Raw genomic sequence first — 10,033 nt, forward strand, 5'->3', positions numbered from 1 at the left:
TCATAAAAATCTGTGTAAAATTGATCAATGTTTCGTGTATGACTTATCGCCATTGTGTTTTCTGGCCGATTACCAGTTTTTTTTCTATTAAATTTGCAATGGGCCAAACCAAAACCGTCATAAGTTGCTCGATCAAAGAGTCCTTTTCACTACTCATGCAGTGTTTTTCAGAACTTTTCTAATTTGTAAAGCGCTAAGGACCGGTAAATTATGCTAAGCATATAACAACATGCTTATTTCTAAAATATTATAGTACTTGAATTCGCCTATTTTTAATAATATCTTTCTAAAGGATCTCCACACCAAGTAGTGGAGAGAAGCCTCACACTAATACTTTTCGCCTCCTATGTTTGAGAACTTTCTTGGTGTACTTTGGTTCCATCTCATGTTTTGGAGGCGACCAATATCGATGCATTATTTTAGAATTATTCGTATCCCTTTGTTTAATGAGAAAAAAAAATCATTTTTGAACACTTGTTCACTGCGCCTTTCACATTTGATAGAAATAGCCAACTACAGTATGGACAAGCGGTGCTTTTCCAAAAGTAACATCTTCCGATACCCATGCCTTACAGCTTTTCCCGACCCGATTGTAGTCTAAAAGTTCTGCAGACACAATTATCGTCCTTTTAGCATCAGATGACTCCCAAAAAAACCAGTACCGAATCATGTGAATGGTTCACTATTTGCCTATAGCACCGCCTTAAAGTCTGTTTGCGGACAAGTTTTCCTTGGGGTCGGTTTTCAGTTGTTGTCAAACCTTGCCTTTTTTAGTGCCAATTGATAAGGAATCTTTAATAATTATTACTATGTCCTTACTACAGATCAAGTGGTATGAATAAATCCGCATGTCAAAACTTAATTTAAAAAAGCCTAAAACATTTTACTCACCAGTATTTTTGTTCTAGTCTTATTGATAAGACTAAAATGAAAATGTTTAATGAAAGAAACCTAAATTATTACCTAATTCGAGTTTTCATAAGTATTTTACTCACTTCTGAAAAAAAGTATGGCAACTATTTATATCTTTCGTTTTTTTATCTTAACCGGGCTTTAACTGTCTTTAATTAGTTGACCAGCCAAGTATCAGCTACAAAAGTTAGTGTTCATTTCCCATAGAGCGTTATATCTAAAGTATTAAAGAAAGTAATTATTTTTTGTCCTTAATTTAAAGAACACAATGTAAAGTTTGTTTTAATAATAATTACATTACATTTTATACCGTGCTTAAGCTCATGTCAGTACCATAACTATTTATTTCAGTTCGAGTTGGGGGGTGTCTTTATTTATGTGACCATGACTGTATATGCATATACATCTGGACCCACATTCATGCACATCACATATTCAGTTGAGCTATGCATGTAGTGACATGGACACTAATGTACCCTGAATCCGGAACATGATCAGACATCCCAGCGACGAACTTGAGCTTACCGGAACATAATTACAGTGAACAGGAACCGGTTAAACGCTGTTTGCTAAAGACCCTCCGTAAATGAGGTTATAATTGAAATACCGGTAAAACAAGCTTAATATAGGTCGGTATGTTCGATCGCTACTGTTATATTGCAGGGATAATTTTAGCAGGGTGACTTAGATGGATAAAAGGTATGTACCATTAACTGAAAGTAGCGGATGTTTTAAACCAAAAAAAAATTAGCAGATAAGTCTAGAGAAGTTTTTGAATAGTGTTTTTGTGACCTGAAATTTCGGTTTAGAATGTAGGAGTATTAAGAGGCTCTGAATTTAAGAGTATGATTCCGTTGCAGCGTTCATTTTATTGGACGCTGCTAGAAATGGGCACGTTTTGAAAATTACGAATATAACTACGCAGGTAGGTAGTTATTACTTACCAATATAAAGCTGGGTACTCACTTAGCAGTGTAGCACGTAACGTATCAGATACGGTATCAAGTGAGTACGTAGGCACGAGCCCGCTGCGAGCCGCTCGCGCGTGGAGCGCTGTTAGCTCGCAGTGACCCGCCGAGTGGCGGTTTCGCTGCGAACACAAAGGCGGCTCGCAGTCTGCTCGCGAGGACCGTGGACGAGCCGTACCCACTTGCAGGTTGATACCGTATCTGATACGTTACGTGCTACACTTCTAAGTGAGTACCCAGCTTAAGATACTTACTTAAGTTTCACCCGCAGTTTTGCCCGCTGTCTGGAGATACTACGACCATCGCATCGTCAAGATAAAAAGTGGCTTATTAATTTATTTGAAACGAACACAAAATAATTAATATGCCTAGTTGTTAGTCCTTGCTTAGGATTAGTTAGCTTGTCCTTTTTAAGGCTCTAGACTATCTGCGTGACGATTAATCTTAACATGATAGCGTGACAGACACACAAACCGAGTTATTTCCGAATGAAGTAAAGTTTCGTATAGGTACTTCTACTTACCTACGGGTCCATGCGGTTCCGTAACGCGTGTCTTACGAATGTTCGGCCTTTACGGTAATACTTTAGATTCTTAACATTATGAGGAATGGAGAGGCCTCTGATCTTTCCCACAGTTTATTGGTATTTTGCTTTGGATCAAATTGTAGAAACTTGAACCATTTAAAGAGTTTCTTAAGGCGACGAATTGGTAAACAATAATTCCATAACCGGCACGCGCATCTAAGGCGCCAAAAGGGGACGGAGCGTCTGAGCGGGGCGAGGATTACAATACGCGCGGTAGCTTATAACTAAAAGTCGTAAGCGACAAAATGGTTTTGTAATTTTATTATTTAGAAATGATAATTTGATAAAAATTCCTTCCACAATTTTAAAGAGTATGTATATACTCAAGTACTAAAAAAGTTAAGAGGCTTAAATCGGTCCCGTTTGCCCATAATATGTGAATCTCTTTTTAAAAAAGAGGTATGTTTGATATATTTTTCTCTGTTATAAAAGTTACCTAATCATGTTTTGAAGTCTAACAAAATAAGGTTTATATCATGAACTTTCAGGTAACCAAGTTGTATTTTGATCCGTTTTGTATTTACTGAGAAAAATTGAGATCCTTGACGCCAAAATTTCCAATTCGTCCTCTTAAACAAGGCAACTTGGAATTTCAATGTTGAGCAGAAGCGTGTCCACCACGTGGACCCATAGAAGAAAGATTGAATGTAATATTAAAGTTTCATTCTTTTGTTGTTTGATATAGGTACTGTAAATAATTTCTACACAAAAAAAAAAACAATGTGTACAATTTGTGTAATACTTACATGTCAGTAGCATAAAGCGTGCCACAATAATACACGTAATTACTAATATTGTGCGGTCCAGTTTTTTGCTGTTTTGCTAGATTATGCAGTCATAGATATATTATGGCATTCAACCTATTATGTAGTTACGAAAACCATTGTTATCGTTCCGTAGATTGTAGTCCATTAAATTATTATTCGACAGCGCAAAATACCCACTCGCATGCTCTTGTCATTTGGAAACTTCGAATAATCATTCTGCATAAGCCTTTCGGTGTCCTAATGGATAGCTTCTAGTACTACTAAATCGATTCAAATCAATTTTGTTAAATATTTAGTGCTATTTATAGAATAATATCTATAAACTTGTTATAGCGTTGTTAAATCAAATCACGTCGTTAATAATTGATTTCGATATTTGATTCATTATTCGTCGTAGAAACTTGAGACAGACATCGATCTTGACAAAGTTAACAGAATTCCATTAATTTAATCTTGCTATCCGATTTCACGTCAAGATAATAAATATGTTTTTTTTTTTATAACCGTTTTCTTGTTTCTCTGAGTAGGGTCACTTTTGAACGATATCTGTTGCTTTAGGATTCATTGAAAGCAAACAAAATGAAATGAGACCGTATTTTATTTTGTAATTAAAAAAGTAATGGTAACTAAACATGACTGGACTCGCATTTTGACTGTGATGTATACCTAATATAACTACGTAACACTACCCAATCCGGAAAAAAATCTACAGCATTATTTTGATAATTATGTAAATCAACCTTTTACTCTCTTCAAGACACGAACAATAGATATGTATTAGAAATAATGAACACCTTCCTCGTAGTAATTATAACTACGCTAGCGTAGATGATAATTTCAATATATTTAATTAAGATCAAACTTCAGTCGATATCTTACAGGTAATTTCTTGCTCGAAAATTAATCACAAACTGGGATTTGAAATCACCACCCTAGTCATTCATCGGACGGTTATCAGTAGTGCTATTATGCCACAAAATTATCCGAGAAGCTATTCTTAGCCGTTATAATGATTATGTAGGTGTGTAAAGGGCCTGGACGATAAATCAAGGAGAGGCAATAAAGCGAGTCATTGCCGCGTGTCCCTTTACGGTCATCGTAACACGGATGAGGGTCACTGAGCAAACATCTTAACGGCTATCTTAAAGAACCAGAAAAAAACAAGCAATCGGTATTTACCAAATTGATGTCTTCACGCTACTGCATTGTTTGGTATTAATAACACGCTTTTATTAGGTCGCTTTGGTCCCGGCTGTCATTGAACATCCTTGGCAGTCGTTACGGGTAGTCAGAAGCCAAGGGGTATTGGGTTGCCTGGGTAACTGGGTGGGGGTCAGATAGGGCAGTCGCTCCTTGTAAAGCACTGGTACTCAGCTACATCCGGTTAGACTGGAAGCCGACCCCAACATAGTTGGGAAAAGGGCTCGGAGGATGATGATGCTTTTATTAGGTCAAACTGTATGTAACTATGGAATGGAATCTAAAGAAGGTAACTATTAAACCATCATGCAAATCAACGTAGCGTCATGAAAATATTGGCAGATGCAAATTGTTTTGGCGTCGAACTGATCTGAAGATAGACCCTGAGGATATGAACTGGAACTTCATGATGGAACATCGTATTATAGCTGTGTTAGAAGAATGTTGTAATTATTTTTTCATCCCACCATCTCGGAAAGAGTAGTTTTACCTTTTGATATCTGAGCGCAAAAGTCGTTTTTATCCTCTAGAGCGGCAAAGTGTTTGAATTTAGAACATCGTGTGCAATACTCCATTTGTGACAATCTTGATAAGACTTTTCAAACAAATACATATTAAATAAATAAAATACTGCTTAAAATAATTATTCAATTAATTAAGTATTTTTTATTATTGTTTTTACACAGATTTTTAACGTCGTTTCATTTTTAAAGTGAGTTTTCAAATATGTTAACTTTAATAGGTACATCTTTTTAATTTGACACTCGTATGTGCGCGCAATTTTGTTTTTTTGCATTTAGTAATTTCCTCGATGAGGTGGGATGAAAAGTTACGTGTTGCACTCGAGTGCAAAGATTTTTCACCTTGTGCTCTTTTGATTCCCTCGCTATCGCTCAGGATTCTAATTATTGAAACACTCGCTACGCTCGTGTTTCAATTTTAGAATCCTTCGCTTGCTCGGTTATCAATATTGAGCCCGCGGTTAAAAAGCAACTTTGCACTCTTGTATAACAAATAACTATTACGTTCTATTTTTTATTGAAAGGATTTATTCCAGTTTCAGCTTATACGTGGGTGATTCTTTGAAACCGAGGGTTTTTGATTCATTGATCTGGCTCAATTTTTTTTTGCTCTTAGACCTGAATTGACGTCATAGTTTGACCCAGTGCCTTATGTGCAATATCATATATCGAAGGCATCGATTTGCATCACGTAGATTAGGATTTAAAAGGTGCTGATTAATTGCTGGGCCAGATTAATTGTGACCGAGGCAGATGAATGTGATTTCGCACCATATTAATTAGAGGTATACAGATTAATGATACTTCCTTTATTTTTCCAATGGTCTTTATTATAAAAATAGTCGTTTTCCCGCGGTTTCACCCGCATCCCGTGGGAGCTACTGCCCACATCGGGATAAAATATAGCCTATGTTACTCGCAGATAATATAGCTTTAAAAATGAATATTTAAAAATGGGTCCATTAGTTTTTGAGTTTATCCATTTCAACCAAACGAACAAACAAACAAAGTTTTCCTCTTTATAATATTAGTATAGATTTTACCAAATATTGAAATAATCTCCTATTACTACTTAATTATCACTTTTTTTTTGGTTGACACAAGAAAATAATTATGAATTAAGTAAACAGTAACACTTTCCTTCAAATTAATCATTTATTAAACCTCTTACGGTTGTTGAATCACACTAGCTTCAACGCTATAATAATTATATGAAATGGTAAACTTATCTTAATAAGACCTCTTAACTTAATAACACAAAACAAAAACGTATCTTAGCTTAAAATAAAAATAAACTTCACCAAAAACAAACTCTAAATTAGAATGAAATAAAACTTACTAATCAAAATTAGACTTAATTTTTCAGCACGATAGGAACTCTAAGCTTGAGATAGTAGAAAACTAATTAATATCCTGCCTAAATTCCTAAGTCTATTAATTATGGATTTCTATTTTCTAAATCAACACTAAAATGTTTACTTCCATCTCCTGAAAAAGTATCTCTTGATCGAAAATCAGGTTAGATCTCCCAAACTTGCAGAATGCTGAATAATTAAATTTGAGTTTTTCAGGAACCTTTTATGAAAATGAATCTCAACGACAGTCTTGAGAAGACTGTCGTTCGTATATAGTTTTGTCTATTCTTTTCTTGTCTTCCTTTCCATAATTCTTCATTATTGTTTATTCTGTCATATCTTCTCTTATCCGCTAGTCTTTTTTTCTTAGTATTTCTTCTCTTGTTTGTAATTTTCGTTATGCCATTTTGAAAATATGGATATAAAAAAATTTAAAGCTATTCTAGCAACGATAAAAAAACCCCCAAAACCTCTAGCACAGAAATTGAACTTCGGAATAAAAACCAACAGGCCATTTGCTTTATTTTTTTGTATTACTTAGGTACTTAAGTAATCTTATTGAAATTAAAAAATAAGTAATACTAATAAAGATCTATGTCCAGAGGAAAATAATTATTTCCACGGTATTTGAACAAAAAAAAATGCACTAGAAGCCAACACAAATTAAACAAACTACAATAAAGAAATGTCATTAGACATACCTGTAACATATGCCGAATTTGAATGAAATCTAATTCATATGTCCCGCTCAAATTCATCTGGCTTTAAGAGCCAGATGAATCCAGACTAATTGGGGCCAGAAAAATCAGGAATTCGCAGATTATCAAATCCTGCTCCTTTATTTATAAACGTAAGGCATCAAACATGCAATTATATAATGTTAGCAAAACCATCTCATAAGATACTTTGCTTTGGCAACAAAACGATAGTAGATGCACACTATTACTTAATTAAGACAGATTGATATGACTACTAGCCTTACAAACACCAGATGACAACTTGCAATCGTATTTTTTTGGAAAAATACGTTCGCTCACGAGCACTCACTGTCACCGTTCGGTGCTGACCGGCGCGATCACTTACAAGTAAATATTACACTTTCAAATATTTTTTATTTACGTATAGATAATGTTTGAACAAATCGAGCCAGCTTAATGATGAATTTAGTCGGGGACAATTTTTAAATTTATGTAATTATGAAAATACACAATTTTTTTTATTTTAATATTAAAATATTAAGAAACACATATTTGAAGATCATTTGGAATCATTAGTTTTATTGTAAAGCGACCGTAGCTCGCAGAAAGTTAAATAATGCAGCAAAAACCGGCGTTGGGACACACCAAATTAATTCAGTTTTACCTGGGTTTTACTGTTTTCTGCTAACTTAATTATAATTTTTTTTAATAAATTCTAATTAGTTACATGAGGCGTCGATGTACCTTTACCTTTTACATAAAACCTGAAACTTTCATTCCAATCGAAGGATATTTTCATGTGTTCTTCGGTCAAAAACACGTAAAAACTGTGTTTCGAAGAATCACGCAAACAAAATGCTATTGTTTTTGTTTGTTTCCCACATATTTCAGTATAATCGTATAACTGCACAAAATATTATTTTGCAGTCCGCGTATTCTATCGAATTGGTATAAAATAGAGAGAATTTTTTGTTACAACATAAAATATTTTTTCATGATTTTGTTAGATAGTTTACTTTACTTTTGACTGCTGTGAACATGGAAATCTCAATAGTTTTCTTTCCTCTAAGCAAAACAGGGGACACTAACCGTCTTACCACAAAAACTTTTAAACGTCAGTTTAAGACTTGTCTAAAAAAATGTCAAATTATGACGTTGACATATGGTTCATTTTGGAGCCACATTTTTTTTAGACAAGTGTAAAACAGTGGTTAAAGTTTTTGTAGTAAGACCGCAAGGGTTCTAAACTAGTTTACGATAGAGAGTATGTCTATGATTAGCGATAAGTATGATAGATCAGGGTCGGGATCGAGATCGCACTATCCCGATGGGGCCCTATCAGGTTTCAAGCTATTACAATATACATGCTATCTGTCGGAACAATAAATAAATAACTAAAGTAATTGCTATTTTGTATTAAAAATTATTGTTTTCCACAAACACTTAAAGTTATCATTATTGTATATGAGGAATTCATTCATCAATTTATTTCACTGTAAATATTAATTGTTGTTTTTGGATAAAGTTTTTTGGATAAAGTTGTGGTACCCACAAGTTTACTTAACCATAATAAAACAGTACTTATATACCTCTACATAATAGAAACTCACCGTTTATGTTGAAAATGTCAGGGAATAGAAATATGTTTATAAAGTTTATGATAGACTAAGTGTTGTGTTCACATTTCGAATAATAAGTATTCTTATCAATGAATAGCTATAAATATGTTAACAAGGGTGGACTGAAAAAAAATCCTAAGTAACCTAGTTCAGAGTTATTAGGGTCAAATATGAAACTTATTACGTCCTACACCATGGAAGCCAATACATGTGAATAAGAGCGGACAGTCCGAATAACTGCGTACTTCAAGAATTCTCCAATCTTTCTTCAAGTATTTGGTTAGGTTTTGTTAACTTGTTCAGGTCTAGATACCAACGAGCACCAAAGTTAGACGGAAGCCGCAACAAAGTTCATACTAGATTCATAACTGGTTTCAGAAACTGTAGTTCAAAACTACATATATAGATTTTACATAACGTTCAACGAATCCAATAGCGCATGCTTAAAATGTAACCTACTACTTTCTTTTCTGCGGTTGTATCCATTGTACAGACTGCACATCGACCTACCTCAGTCTGTCATATTTCTTCTATAGATTTTTAAGCTTATCACAATAGTAGAAGGCCAATGTATGATTGATAAAATTCGATAGATTTGGGTAGGTTGACCTGCTGGCGATTGTACATATAAGTTTATATTGTTCCCATATTCTACGCCATTAACTGTCCTTATCTATACTTACACAATTGGATTCCAACTCCACCCTAAGTTCATCTGTGAGAAATTGCTTTTAGCGATAAGATGACCTTCCCTATGTATGTATGTATGCCTACCTACATGTTTTGTTTGGGCTATTAAAATTATAATTTCAATCAAACGTCCTCTCGCTTTGTCTTTTTACAATTAATAAGATATCAATCCATACTAATATTATAAAGCCGAAGAGTTTGTTTGTTTGCTTGAACGCGCTAATGATGTGAACGTACTTAGTAATAAATAATTCGCGAATAATGAGGTGAATGATAAACAGGGTCTGGAACTTAATTAGAGGCCATTAATCCGGTATATTTTCAATGAACCCCGAAATTATTTATTCCGTGCTATCAAAGACGATGAATGTAAATAGTGCTCGTAAAATTGGAATTCGAGCCTCTTATGTCCCCTTCATAGCAACCAAGGTGTGTCACCGTCTATTAAGGCGAAATGATAACCGAAATGTGATTTGATCATAAATCGATCATAAACCCTTACGCTCTACCGAAATAGCGGTTTTTAAAGGAACGATAACGTTCCGTAATTCACACTTCATATTTCGTGCAATATAGGAATGGAAAATAACCTAAAATGCAAAACATAAAATGTACGTATTACTGTCGAACTACTTGTATAACTGAAATATGAGTAGAAATGGTGGATAAGCAAGTAATTAAAATATAGAGGTAATGTTACTTTGATTTTCCACCTCA

The sequence above is a fragment of the Helicoverpa zea genome, chromosome 7, assembly GCF_022581195.2.
Source record: "Helicoverpa zea isolate HzStark_Cry1AcR chromosome 7, ilHelZeax1.1, whole genome shotgun sequence".
Taxonomy (NCBI): domain Eukaryota; kingdom Metazoa; phylum Arthropoda; class Insecta; order Lepidoptera; family Noctuidae; genus Helicoverpa; species Helicoverpa zea.